The sequence below is a fragment of the Rattus norvegicus genome, chromosome 4 (assembly GCF_036323735.1).
Source record: "Rattus norvegicus strain BN/NHsdMcwi chromosome 4, GRCr8, whole genome shotgun sequence".
NCBI lineage: Eukaryota > Metazoa > Chordata > Mammalia > Rodentia > Muridae > Rattus > Rattus norvegicus.
This window is the reverse complement of record NC_086022.1, coordinates 5,288,681-5,303,428: the sequence shown is the minus strand read 5'-3', so window position 1 is coordinate 5,303,428 and position 14,748 is coordinate 5,288,681. Positions and strand designations below refer to the sequence as shown.

Below are 14,748 nucleotides of genomic sequence, written 5' to 3'. Positions count from 1 at the left end.
GTGTCCATACCATTTTCCATGGGCTAGGATTAAAGCTAGCTTCATTGCACTTGCAATTTTTGTTTCCTCAAAGATTAGACTTGTCGTGCATTATCTTTTAATTCATCGGTTGACCATAAACATCATTTCTTTGTGGAAAATGTCACATAATTGCATGGGTCATTCTTTAGCTGTGGTGAAGCATTTTGGTTGGACGCACGTTAGTCTCCTTGTTTTGTGGTTCTGGGAATTGAACCCAGGGCTTTCCACTTGTGGAGTGAGCCCTTGGCCTGTAAGCTCCGCCTCACTGCTGCAGTTTGCTCTTTTGCCTATGCTTTGGGAATGCTCTTCAGGAAACCATAAGCCAGACCAATTCCCGCTACTTCTTTTAGTAGCTCTTCAGGATTGGGTATCACATTTAATAAATTGCAAATTAATTATGATTCAGTTACTGTATTGGAATAAAGGTCTAATTTTATTCTTTTGTGTTTTCTCACCAGTGATTCCTGAAGACACTATCCTTAACCCTTTGTGCATTTTCAACTCTCCGTAAGTTCGAGTTTATTTCTGGGTTGTGTATTTTACACTACTATTATTTTGCTTTTATTTTTGGTAGCTTTGTAGCATACAGGTCGAGTACTACTTATACGGATTTTAGATCATTTTGTATTTCTGACTTTATATTATCACCAACTTGTAGTTCGTGCCTGTCACTGACCAATGTTGGCCCTGTCACTTTCCACACTGGCCACACAGGGCTTTCACTTATTCTAAACTGAGTCCTAGGATTTGTGATGTGTGATTTTATTTGTTCTGTTCCTCGAGTGCTTGTTTAAAATCTAGACTCAGACTTGAAAGCTAGCTTAGTCATTAAGATTTTGGTTCCCAGCATCCATGGTGGGCTGCTAGCTCTACCTCCCAGGGAACTGACATTCACTTCTGGTTTCCAAGAGCACCTGGACCTATGTCCACAAATACACACATACGTGTAATTTTTAAAAATTAAAAATAAATAAAATTAAAATCTAGACTCTCCATTTGAGACAAAGTGTATGATATTCAGCTTTCTGAATTAATCCTTGTATACAACTGCTTCTTCTGTGGGGTTCCAGAAATGACCCAGCAGTAAAGATCACTGACTGCTTTTCCACAGGACGTGAGTTTGTTTGATCCCTAACATCCACATGACAGACCACAGTTATCTGTAATTCCAGTTGTAGAGAACTTGACACCCTCTTCTGGCCTCTAAAGGCACTGCATGCATGCCTTGCAGAAACATACATGGCGCCCCAACGCATACACACACACACACACACACACACACACACACACACACACACACACACACACACACACACACACACACAAATAAGAAATTTCAATCGTTTCCTTTAGATTACCAACTTTGTTGTTTTTTAAAAATGTTTTGCTCTGCTTGGCTTTCCCTTTGTTCTGCTTTCTAGCTTTCTGAGGTGTAACATGAGGGCTGATGTATTGCAGGCTTCTGGTCAGGACTGCTTTCCATTTGAATGTATTGTGATCCCATTTGCCCTTGTGTCCGGATCCTGACTGGTTTCCGTCTAGTTGGTTTTCCTTGACTTATGGATTGTCGAGAAGAGTGTTGTTTAATTTCTACGTATTTGTGAGCTGTCTCTCTCACCATTCAGTTTTAGTTTCATGCTGTTGTAGTCAGAAAAGAGACTTGATATGATCTCACTCTTCCATAATCACCGCTGGATTGTGCTTTGTGTATTAGCACATGATCTGTGATGTTCCCTATGTGTGCATTTGCAAAGAATACTTGTAAAACCCACTGTTTCTCTTAGGTCATCCATTTGATGATGGAAGTTTCCTATTACTGTGTTACATTCTATGTTCATATCTATTAATGATTGCCATATATGTTTGGGTGCTTGACAATGGAGATGTGTGTGTGTGTGTGTGTGTGTGTGCGCACACACACACACACACACACACACACATCTCAAATGAATTTGACTTGTTGCTAAAGTAGCCCTTTTGCATTATATAATGATCTGTTTCTTTCTATCACAATGGAGTGTTTGACTTCTGCTCTATTTTTTCCTTTGTATTTTTGTTTTCTGTTTGCATTCACACCCCCTTATTTTTTTAAATGACATATACCATGTCAAGAGTCTATTTTAGCATCAGCCTCAGTGGTGAACACTTGCCTAGTACGTTCTAGGTCCTAGGTTCAGTTATCAGAACCACAAATTATAATGGTAAGGACAAAGAAAATATTACAATCTTTCCTTCATTTTAAAAAGTACCTAAACTTAAAATTGTCTTCTTCTTTGCAGGATATGGAGACTTCGATGATTTTAATCTAGAGGATGTGCTGAAAGAAACTTCCTCAGTAAAGCGTGACTCAAACAAACAAGTCCACCAAGCAGACACTGTGGTCGGCCGTGCACCACAGTCACAATCTTGCCTTCAGAAAAGTACACGCATATGAGACTAGCTGTACCTCCAGATACCTGTTTGTTCTGTTGTGCAAGGCTTGTGTCGTCTCGTCATACGTGTGTCATCTTCCTTTTTCATTCAGTCTATGTCGAGTCCATGAGAGAACATGCATCTGCCTTCGCCTTTTTCTGCTGTACAAAAAGAGAACTCCGACCCATTTCATACCCCTCACTGTTTTGTTTTGAGACAGGGTCTCTTGATTTAGCCCGAGTTGTCCTGAAATTCTCTGTGCCGACAAGGCCAGCTTTGACTTGGGTCCAGTGCTAGAGCAACAGTGACTCTTAGCCACTGATGTGCATTTCTAGCTTCAGAACCCATGACTTTTTATGATTCTTCAGTGTGATCCCCACAATGGCCTTGGGGACCGATACCGAGACCATTCTCACGATGTGACTTCTATAAACCATAAAGCAGCCACTGTGTTTTACAATCTGCTTCCTTTCATCCTCCCTTCTCCCTTCAAAGAGCCACTTTAGCACCACGACTAGGAGGACAGGAACAACCAGAGCCCCATCAAATCCAGCAGGTAACGAGGTGTGGGAAGTGAGGAAGGCCAGACTCACCTGAGAAGGGACACAAGGAGGGACTCGTTGGGACTCCATCTGGGACAGGGTCAAAAGGAGCCGTGTAGAATTTTTAGCTGCACATATGAAAAGTCAGCAAAGGCACCCATGTGAATGTTAGATTTAATTCAACAGAATCCCATCTGGTTGGTCACTGTGCCTTACGTGAAAGCCATGCATTTCCACTTCCCTATTGCTTTGGGTAACGATAGCTGCCAGAATCCAGGTACAGGAGGCAGAAGGGGTGAGCTGAACTTGACTTAAGCCCCAGCCTATCCCCATAGCTCCCAGGTTAAACATGAGCCATTCATAGTCGAGCAGAGTAGGGCAACCTGAGGCCTAAGGAGAAGTCTTCAATGAAGATATTCAGACGTTTTCTTGAAATTCTCTAAGTTTTTGAAGATCTCGGGAGAGTTTGTGTATGTGAGTCACATCTATAAATACTTTTCATCTGAGAACTTAGAACTAAAAACTGATATTAATCTGAGGAAAATAAAAAATCATATGCATTGACATATGTGGTGGGTTTTTATGAGAAATAACTGTGCTTATAAGGTGAGAACATAATTTAGAGTAATGAATGACATTATTTTATAGTTTTCTGTAATGTCTGGCTTCAATAGAATGCATCTGGATTCTGTGTGTGTGTGTGTGTGTGTGTGTGTGTGTGTGTGTGTGTGTGTGTGTGCGAGCATGCTCGTGTGTACATGTCTGCGTGTATGTGTGTGTTTGTGTGTGTGCGTGCCTGTCTCTGTGTGTGTATGTATGTGTATGTGTGTGCATGTCTGTGTGTGTGTATGTGTATGTGTGTATGTGTGTGTCTGTGTGTGTATGTTTGTGTGTGTGTGTGTGTGTGGTACTGTGAGACAGACTTGGAATCACTATGTAGACCACACTTTACTAGACAGACCAGACTGGCCTCAAATTCACAGAGATCTATCTACCTGCCTCTACCTCCCCACCCCCCAACCCCTGTGCTGGGATTACAGATGTGTGTTACCACTCCACCTGGATTTTTAATATCTGCAACTGGACTGAGCAGTTATAAATTCCTGAGGTTCAATACAACATGCGGAGAAAATCCAGGCTCATGCAGAATTGTAGGAGAAAAGGGGAAAGAACTTCTTTAGTATTTTCTTATTTATTTATTTACTCCCTTTTTGTCCCAATTGCTGCCAGTTTCCCTGCTCCCTTACACAGTCTCTTCCTCTATCTTTCCCCTTCTCCTCAAAGAGGGTGGAGCCCCCAGGGTACCCACCCCCACTCAACATCCCCCACACCTAGCTGGCACATCTAGCCTCTGTGGGGCTGCATTCATACTCTTCCACTGAGGCTAGTAAGGTAGCCCAGCCAGGGAAACAGGATTCACAGGCAGGCAACAGCTTTAGGGACAGCCCCTGCTCCAGTTGTTTGGGGACCCACATGACCAAGCTGCATATCTGCTACATATGTGTGGGGACCTAGGGCCAGATGTGCATGCTCCCTGGTTGGCAGTTTCAGACCCTGAGAGCTCCAAGGGTCCAGGATAGTTGACTCTGTTCATGGTCCTTTGGAGTCTGTAACCTCTTCTGGTCCTTCAGTCCTTCCTCCAGCTCTTCCATTGGACTCTCCTATTCTTTGAATGAATCATTCACAGTTTGCTAGCGCTGTGCACTGGTCACTTGGAAACACTGATACCCCAACCAATGCACAATGTAATATATTACAGAATCACACCGATTCCTGTTGCCCCCATCTCATTGAACAAAGCGTTCAGTAAGTCATACGGGGTGGCACAACCTGTAATCCCAGCACTGTGGAGGCAGAGGCGGGGAGAATACCCAAAGTTTGAGGATAATCCTGTTCTGTATTGCAAGTTCCAGGGTACTCAGGGTTACAACAGCAAGATCTCTTGTCCAAAAACAAATAAACAAATAAATGATGAGTAAAACAATGATTTAAAAAACCATCTAGATATTGAAAGCTGCTCATATCACAGCCATCAGCAAGTTTTTGGGAAACTCTGTCTTTTAAATTCCAAGTTTCGTTACTGGCAGCAGATATGATCAGGGAGGCTACAGGGATAGTTCAGTGGTGCAGAGCACTAGTGCCTGTGTGGCAGCATTCCTCTTGGAGGCTCTGCAGGGGAGTGATTTCTCTCCTTTTGCCATCTACATTCTTTGGCTTATGACCACTTCTTTCATCTTCAAAACCGTGGATATGCCAGTGTTTCCTTTTTCAGTTTGTCTATTTTTCCGTATCTGTAGCCCAGGCTGATTTGAAACTTGTTATATAATTCAGGCTGCCCTCCAAGTCCTCCTCCTCCTGAGTCTGCCTGTCAGATTCTGTGATCATAAGTGGGCACCACCACACTTGGTTCTTGTGGATCTTCTGTGCATACAGTCCTGTCACCTACAGACCGTTTTCAATATCCTTTCCTCATTCTTGCTAGGACTGCTGGTACTGCATTGAATAGAATTGGTAGATTGGACACGGTTGTCTTGTTCCTCAGGTTAGAAGGAAATCTTTCAGTGTTTCCCCCCTTGACTATGTACCCTGGTCCCTCATCCTGTGTGGTCCTCATTCCGTTGGGTGACATTGCTTTCATCTTAGTTACTCTTCTAGTTGCTGTAAGAAAACACCAGGGTGGAAGCCGCTTAAGGGAGAGTTATTTTTGCCCAGTTTGAGCGATGATGGCGTACACTCAGCTCACTCCATCACCTGTGTACAGGCTAGGATCTCAGACCGAAGAACCATGTCATCTGCTGTAGGTTCTTCTTTTCAACACAGTTTACCGAGTCAAGATGATCTCATACCATATTGCTGGAGGCCTCTCTCTCAGGAGGTTCTAGAACTCATTGAGTTGACAATTCCCGCTAACCACTCTAGCTTCTATGGCTGATATGTGGAATTGTCATCAAAAAGATGTTAAATTTTGTCAATTTCTCTTTCTATACTTACTGACATGATCACATGCTTTTATGCTTCATACTTTTAATGTTTAATGATTTAATTTATGTTGAGCAATCCTGTGTCCCGGGCATGAATCCAGTTTTGATTATAGGGTGCAATCTTTTAAATGTGCTGTTCATTCTCTTTGCTAATGTAATGTTTCCTTGATTTTTGCCTCTATTCATATAGTTTTGCTTGTTTTTGGCGTTCTCGCCTGGCTTCCCGTGAGGGTCATGCTGCTCTGATGAAGCGAATTTGGAATTATTTCCTCCTCTTTAGATCTTCAAAGATTTGAGAAGGATTAGCTTTAACTTTTCTTTGAATTCATTTTTATAGCCTTCTCTTACCTGGATATTTCTTTGTTGGGAGGTTGTTAATTATTCTAATTATCATTCATCCATTTATATTTTGATTTTTCATAATCACCTTAATAGTTTGTGTGCTTCTAGAACTCTATCCATTTCCTCTAGCGTGTCTGATTTGTTGGAATATATTGTCCATTGTAGTTTCCTTTGTACCTATTTAGTATTAGTTGCAATGCCTCCTCTCCCATTCATAATTTTGAGTCATTAGAACAAGTTTTGAATCTTGTTTTCTTTTCTCAAAAAGCCAACTCCAGATTTCCTTTCTTTCCTCTCCTTCCTCTTGTTTTTCCCCGCTTGTTCTGAGGAAAAACCTAGGACCTCTATGTAAATGCATGCTTGCTTCTGAGCTACCCCACCAGCCCACAAGAACCTTAGCTCCATTAAAGCTTCCTGATGGATTTCTTGTCTAGAATTTTTGTCCTCCCTCCTTTCTATACATCCTATTCCTGTGCCACTTCTTCCTCTTCCTCCCTCTTTTGAGACTGAATCTTACTATCTTGGCAAGCAGTCCTGGCTGGATCTCAAATGCTAGGTCCTCCTACCTCAGCTTTCTAGATGCTGGCCGTGCACCAGGTGGTCTGCTCTTTCCAGCTTCGTAACTTTTCCTCTTATGGGCCGTGTTTCTGTAGTTGAATATGTGAACTCTTTACTAAGCATTCAATTCTGAAACACTTCTTTTTGAAAATTTAATGGTTTACTATTTAAGCAAAGAGAACCTATCCATTTGCAGTTAGTTTTATATAAAATGAAACCCATTGCTTTTTGTTTTGGAAGTTTAATTATTCCAGCACCTTTTGCTGAAAAGATTTCTTCCTCCCTTGAGTTGCTTTGCATATGTATAAAAAAATCACTTGAGCAGATCTGAGGTCTTTTGAGCTCTTCATTCTGTTCTGTTGCCTGTATCTATCTATCTGCCACATCTTTGATAAATGTTAACTATGAAATATTAGGTAGAGTGATTCATCCCACTTTATTCTTTTTAAGGTTTAAAAAAGACAATCTTAGGTTGTGCCTTCCCCAAAAAGTTTAGATCAAATTTGACTATTTCTGGAAAGAAACAATCAGTGGGACTTCTATAGGCTTTCATTTAACATAGATGGTGTGGGAGCTGATGTTGCCAATCTGGTGTGTTTTCTGGTGTGTGTCTTTATTTGGATCCTCTTGGTTTTATACCTTTAGGTTTACTTTACGTTTATAGTAATTTCCCTCACCTCTGCTTTAAATACTTTGCTTTCTGAGACACTGCTGAAATTAGTTCAATAGCATCGATATGTAATAGTGATGACAAGGCAGCGTCCAATCCATCACTTACAAAATGCCATAGTAGTTCTCCTTTACTCTTAACCTGGGCCCCATGTGACCCCACTGCTCACGTTGGAGTGACACGCAGGAAGCACAGAGACAGAGACAGGAAGTGGACTAGTAAAACTTACATGTCACCTTCTAGTGACGTATTCCCAACAATTGGCCTGTAGGGTCATTTCACGTTTGACTACAACACCCATTTGTTTGTTCTGTGACGGTGCAAGTGAGTTGTTTGGAAATCCTTTTTGTTTTTTCTTTTCATTTCTTTCTCTTTTTGTTTTTGTTGTTTCTTTTTTTTTTCTTTTTTTTTTCTTTTCTTTTTTTTTTTTTTTATTAACTTGAGTATTTCTTATATACATTTCAAGTGTTATTCCCTTTCCCGGTTTCCGGACAAACATCACCCTCCCCCCTCCCCTTCCTTATGGGTGTTCCCCTCCCAAACCTCCCCCCATTGCCACCCTCCCCGCATAGTCTAGTTCACTGGGGGTTCAGTCTTAGCAGGACCCAGGGCTTCCCCTTCCACTGGTGCTCTTACTAGGATATTCATTGCTACCTATGGGGACAGAGTCCAGGGTCAGTCCATGTATAGTCTTTAGGTAGTGGCTTAGTCCCTGGAAGCTCTGGTTGCTTGACATTGTTGTACTTTTGGGGTCTCGAGCACCTTCAAGCTCTTCCAGTTCTTTCTCTGATTCCTTCAACGGGGGACCTATTCTCAGTTCAGTGGTTTGCTGCTGGCATTCGCCTCTCTATTTGCTGTATTCTGGCTGTGTCTCTCAGGAGCGATCTACATCCGGCTCCTGTCGGTCTGCACTTCTTTGCTTCATCCATCTTGTCTAATTGGGTGGCTGTATATGTATGGGCCACCTGTGGGGCAGGCTCTGAATGGGTGTTCCTTCAGTCTCTGTTTTAATCTTTGCCTCTCCCTTCCCTGCCAAGGGTATTCTTTTTCCTCATTTAAAGAAGGAGTGAAGCATTCACATTTTGATCATCCGTCTTGAGTTTCCTTTGTTCTAGGGATCTAGGGTAATTCAAGCATTTGGGCTAATAGCCACTTATCAATGAGTGCATACCATGTATGTCTTTCTGTGAGTGGGTTAGCTCACTCAGGATGATATTTTCCAGTTCCAACCATTTGCCTACGAATTTCATAAACTCGTTGTTTTTGATAGCTGAGTAATATTCCATTGTGTAGATGTACCACATTTTCTGTATCCATTCCTCTGTTGAAGGGCATCTGGGTTCTTTCCAGTTTCTGGCTATTATAAATAAGGCTGCGATGAACATAGTGGAGCACGTGTCTCTTTTATATGTTGAGGCATCTTTTGGGTATATGCCCAAGAGAGGTATGGCTGGATCCTCAGGCAGTTCAATGTCCAATTTTCTGAGGAACCTCCAGACTGATTTCCAGAATGGTTTTACCAGTCTGCAATCCCACCAACAATGGAGGAGTGTTCCTCTTTCTCCACATCCTTGCCAGCATCTGCTGTCACCTGAGTTTTTGATCTTAGCCATTCTCACTGGTGTGAGGTGAAATCTCAGGGTTGTTTTGATTTGCATTTCCCTTATGACTAAAGATGTTGAACATTTCTTTAGGTGTTTCTCAGCCATTCGGCATTCCTCAGCTGTGAATTCTTTGTTCAGCTCTGAACCCCATTTTTTAATAGGGTTATTTGTTTCCCTGCGGTCTAACTTCTTGAGTTCTTTGTATATTTTGGATATAAGGCCTCTATCTGTTATAGGATTGGTAAAGATCTTTTCCCAATCTGTTGGTTGTCGTTTTGTCCTAACCACAGTGTCCTTTGCCTTACAGAAGCTTTGCAGTTTTATGAGATCCCATTTGTCGATTCTTGATCTTAGAGCATAAGCCATTGGTGTTTTGTTCAGGAAATTTTTTCCAGTACCCATGTGTTCCAGATGCTTCCCTAGTTTTTCTTCTATTAGTGTGAGTGTGTCTGGTTTGATGTGGAGGTCCTTGATCCACTTGGACTTAAGCTTTGTACAGGGTGATAAGCATGGATCAATCTGCATTCTTTTACATGTTGCCCTACAGTTGAACCAGCACCATTTGCTGAAAATGCTATCTTTTTTCCATTGGATGGTTTTGGCTCCTTTGTCAAAAATCAAGTGACCATAGGTGTGTGGGTTCATTTCTGGGTCTTCAATTCTATTCCATTGGTCTATCTGTCTGTCTCTGTACCAATACCATGCAGTTTTTATCACTATTGCTCTGTAATACTGCTTGAGTTCAGGGATAGTGATTCCCCCTGAAGTCCTCTTATTGTTGAGGATAGCTTTAGCTATCCTGGGTTTTTTGTTATTCCAGATGAATTTGCAAATTGTTCTGTCTAACTCTTTGAAGAATTGGATTGGTATTTTGATGGGGATTGCATTGAATCTGTAGATTGCTTTTGGTAAAATGGCCATTTTTACTATATTAATCCTGCCAATCCATGAGCATGGGAGATCTTTCCATCTTCTGAGGTCTTCTTCAATTTCTTTCCTCAGTGTCTTGAAGTTCTTATTGTACAGATCTTTTACTTGCTTGGTTAAAGTCACACCGAGGTACTTTATATTATTTGGGTCTATTATGAAGGGTGTCGTTTCCCTAATTTCTTTCTCGGCTTGTTTCTCTTTTGTATAGAGGAAGGCAACTGATTTATTTGAGTTAATTTTATACCCAGCCACTTTGCTGAAGTTGTTTATCAGCTTTAGTAGTTCTCTGGTGGAACTTTTGGGATCACTTAAATATACTATCATGTCGTCTGCAAATAGTGATATTTTGACCTCTTCTTTTCCGATCTGTATCCCCTTGATCTCCTTTTGTTGTCTGATTGCTCTGGCTAGAACTTCAAGAACTATATTGAATAAGTAGGGAGAGAGTGGGCAGCCTTGTCTAGTCCCTGATTTTAGTGGGATTGCTTCAAGTTTCTCTCCATTTAGTTTAATGTTAGCAACTGGTTTGCTGTATATGGCTTTTACTATGTTTAGGTATGGGCCTTGAATACCTATTCTTTCCAGGACTTTTATCATGAAGGGGTGTTGAATTTTGTCAAATGCTTTCTCAGCATCTAATGAAATGATCATGTGGTTCTGTTCTTTCAGTTTGTTTATATGATGGATCACGTTGATGGTTTTCCTTATATTAAACCATCCCTGCATGCCTGGGATGAAGCCTACTTGATCATGGTGGATGATTGTTTTGATGTGCTCTTGAATTCGGTTTGCCAGAATTTTATTGAGTATTTTTGCGTCGATATTCATAAGGGAAATTGGTCTGAAGTTCTCTTTCTTTGTTGGGTCTTTGTGTGGTTTAGGTATAAGAGTAATTGTGGCTTCATAGAAGGAATTCGGTAGGGCTCCATCTGTTTCAATTTTGTGGAATAGTTTGGATAATATTGGTATAAGGTCTTCTATGAAGGTTTGATAGAATTCTGCACTAAACCCGTCTGGACCTGGGCTCTTTTTGGTTGGGAGACCTTTAATGACTGCTTCTATTTCCTTAGGAGTTATGGGGTTGTTTAACTGGTTTATCTGTTCCTGATTTAACTTCGATACCTGGTATCTGTCTAGGAAATTGTCCATTTCCTGAAGATTTTCAAGTTTTGTTGAATATAGGTTTTTATAGTAAGATCTGATGATTTTTTGAATTTCCTCTGAATCTGTAGTTATGTCTCCCTTTTCATTTCTGATTTTGTTAATTTGGACGCACTCTCTGTGTCCTCTCGTTAGTCTGGCTAAGGGTTTATCTATCTTGTTGATTTTCTCAAAGAACCAACTTTTGGTTCTGTTGATTCTTTCTATGGTCCTTTTTGTTTCTACTTGGTTGATTTCAGCTCTGAGTTTGATTATTTCCTGCCTTCTACTCCTCCTGGGTGTATTTGCTTCTTTTTGTTCTAGAGCTTTTAAGTGTGCTGTCAAGCTGCTGACATATGCTCTTTCCTGTTTCTTTCTGCAGGCACTCAGCGCTATGAGTTTTCCTCTTAGCACAGCTTTCATTGTGTCCCATAAGTTTGGGTATGTTGTACCTTCATTTTCATTAAATTCTAAAAAGTTTTTAATTTCTTTCTTTATTTCTTCCTTGACCAGGTTATCATTGAGTAGAGCATTGTTCAATTTCCACGTATATGTGGGCATTCTTCCCTTATTGTTATTGAAGACCAGTTTTAGGCCGTGGTGGTCCGATAGCACGCATGGGATTATTTCTATCTTTCTGTACCTGTTGAGGCCCGTTTTTTGACCAATTATATGGTCAATTTTGGAGAAAGTACCATGAGGAGCTGAGAAGAAGGTATATCCTTTTGCTTTAGGATAGAATGTTCTATAAATATCCGTTAAGTCCATTTGGCTCATGACTTCTCTTAGTCTGTCTACATCTCTGTTTAATTTCTGTTTCCATGATCTGTCCATTGATGAGAGTGGGGTGTTGAAATCTCCCACTATTATTGTGTGAGGTGCAATGTGTGTTTTGAGCTTTAGTAAGGTTTCTTTTCATATGTAGGTGCCCTTGTATTTGGGGCATAGATATTTAGGATTGAGACTTCATCTTGGTGGATTTTTCCTTTGATGAATATGAAGTGTCCTTCCTTATCTTTTTTGATGACTTTTAGTTGAAAATTGATTTTATTTGATATTAGAATGGCTACTCCAGCTTGCTTCTTCTGACCATTTGCTTGGAAAATTGTTTTCCAGCCTTTCACTCTGAGGTAATGTCTGTCTTTGTCTCTGAGGTGTGTTTCCTGTAGGCAGCAGAATGCAGGGTCCTCGTTGCATATCCAGTTTGTTAATCTATGTCTTTTTATTGGGGAGTTGAGGCCATTGATATTGAGAGATATTAAGGAATAGTGATTATTGCTTCCCGTTATATTCATATTTGGAAGTGAGGTTATGTTTGTGTGCTTTCATTCTCTTTGTTTTGTTGCCAAGATGATTAGTTTCTTGCTTCTAGGGTATAGCTTGCCTCCTTATGTTGGGCTTTACCCTTTATTATCCTTTGTAGTGCTGGACTTGTAGAAAGATATTGTGTAAATTTGGTTTTGTCATGGAATATCTTGGTTTCTCCATCAATGTTAATTGAGAGTTTTGCAGGATACAGTAACCTGGGCTGGCATTTGTGTTCTCTTAGGGTCTGTATGACATCTGTCCAGGATCTTCTGGCCTTCATAGTTTCTGGCGAAAAGTCTGGTGTGATTCTGATAGGTCTGCCTTTATATGTTACTTGACCTTTTTCCCTTACTGCTTTTAATATTCTTTCTTTATTTTGTGCGTTTGGTGTTTTGACAATTATGTGACGGGAGGTGTTTCTTTTCTGGTCCAATCTATTTGGAGTTCTGTAGGCTTCTTGTATGCCTATGGGTATCTCTTTTTTTAGGTTAGGGAAGTTTTCTTCTATGATTTTGTTGAAGATATTTACTGGTCCTTTGAGCTGGGAGTCTTCACTCTCTTCTATACCTATTATCCTTAGGTTTGATCTTCTCATTGAGTCCTGGATTTCCTGTATGTTTTGGACCAGTAGCTTTTTCCGCTTTACATTATCTTTGACAGTTGAGTCAATGATTTCTATGGAATCTTCTGCTCCCGAGATTCTCTCTTCCATCTCTTGTATTCTGTTGGTGAAGCTTGTATCTACAGCTCCTTGTCTTTTCTTTTGATTTTCTATGTCCAGGGTTGTTTCCATGTGTTCTTTCTTGATTGCTTCTATTTCCATTTTTAATTCCTTCAACTGTTTGATTGTGTTTTCCTGGAATTCTTTCAGGGATTTTTGCGATTCCTCTCTGTAGGCTTCTACTTGTTCTCTAAGGGAGTTCTTTATGTCTTTCTTGAAGTCCTCCAGCATCATGATCAAATATGATTTTGAAACTAGGTCTTGCTTTTCTGGTGTGTTTGGATATTCCGTGTTTGCTTTGGTGGGAGAATTGGGCTCTGATGATGCCATGTAGTCTTGGTTTCTGTTGCTTGGGTTCCTGCGCTTGCCTCTCGCCATCAGATTATCTCTAGTGTTACTTTGTTCTGCTATTTCTGACAGTGGCTAGACTGTCCTATAACCTGTGTGTCAGGAGTGCTGTAGACCTGTTTTCCTGTTTTCTTTCAGCCAGTTATGGGGACAGAGTGTTCTGCTTTCGGGCGTGTAGTTTTTCCTCTCTACAGGTCTTCAGCTGTTCCTGTGGGCCTGTGTCTTGAGTTCACCAGGCAGGTTTCTTGCAGGGGAAAAGTTGGTCCTACCTGTGGTTCCAAGGCTCAAGTTTGCTCGTGGGGTACTGCCTAAGTCCTCTCCGCTGTGGCAGCAACCGGGAAAATCTGTGCCGCTCCTTCCGGGAGCCTCCGTGCACCAGGGTTTCAGATGACGTTTGGTGTTTTCCTCTGGCGCCTGGATGTGCACAGAGTGCAGTCTCTTCTGGTTTCCCAGGCGTGTCCGCCTGTCTGAAGGTTCAGCTCTCCCTCCCACGGGATTTGGGTGCAGAGAACTGTTTATCCGGTCTGTTTCCTTCAGGTTCCGCCAGTGTCTCAGGCGCAGGGGTCCTGCCGCTCCCGGGCCCTCCCCTACGGGAACCCAGAGGCCTTATACAGTTGCCTCTTGGGCCAGGGATGTGGGCAGGGGTGGGCAGTGTTGGTGGTCTCTTCCGCTCTGCAGCCTCAGGAGTGCCCACCTGATCAGGCGGTGAGGTCTCTCTCCCACGGGGTTTGGGAGCAGGGAGCTGCTGCGGTCCGGGATCCGCCGGTGTGGGACTTCCGGTAAACACAGGAAGTGCCCGGCCTTAGAGGAATTTTGCCTCTGTGTGTCCTGAGTTCACCAGGCAGGTTTCTTGCAGGGGAAAAGTTGGTCCTACCTGCAGTTCCAAGGCTCAAGTTTGCTCGTGGGGTACTGCCTAAGTCCTCTCCGCTGTGGCAGCAACCGGGAAGATCTGCGCCGCTCTTTCCAGGAGCCTCCGTGCACCAGGGTTCCAGATGGCGTTTGGTGTTTTCCTCTGGCGCCTGGATGTGCACAGAGTGCAGTCTCTTCTGGTTTCCCAGGCGTGTCCGCCTCTCTGAAGGTTCAGCTCTCCCTCCCACGGGATTTGGGTGCAGAGAACTGTTTATCCGGTCTGTTTCCTTCAGGTTCCGCCAGTGTCTCAGGCGCAGGGGTC

The 14,748-nt window shown here is 42.0% G+C and overlaps 1 long non-coding RNA gene across 1 annotated transcript in view; it reads left to right on the top strand.

The window, feature by feature from the left end:
• Nid2l3 (nidogen 2 like 3) overlaps positions 1-7,841 on the top strand; it is a 44,510-nt gene extending 36,669 nt beyond the window's left edge. Inside the window, exons 3-4 of the long non-coding RNA XR_005503370.2 lie at positions 480-528; positions 2,301-7,841. This is a non-coding gene — a long non-coding RNA (nidogen 2 like 3). The remainder of the gene's footprint in view (positions 1-479; positions 529-2,300) is intronic.
• The last annotated feature ends 6,907 nt before the right edge of the window (positions 7,842-14,748 follow it).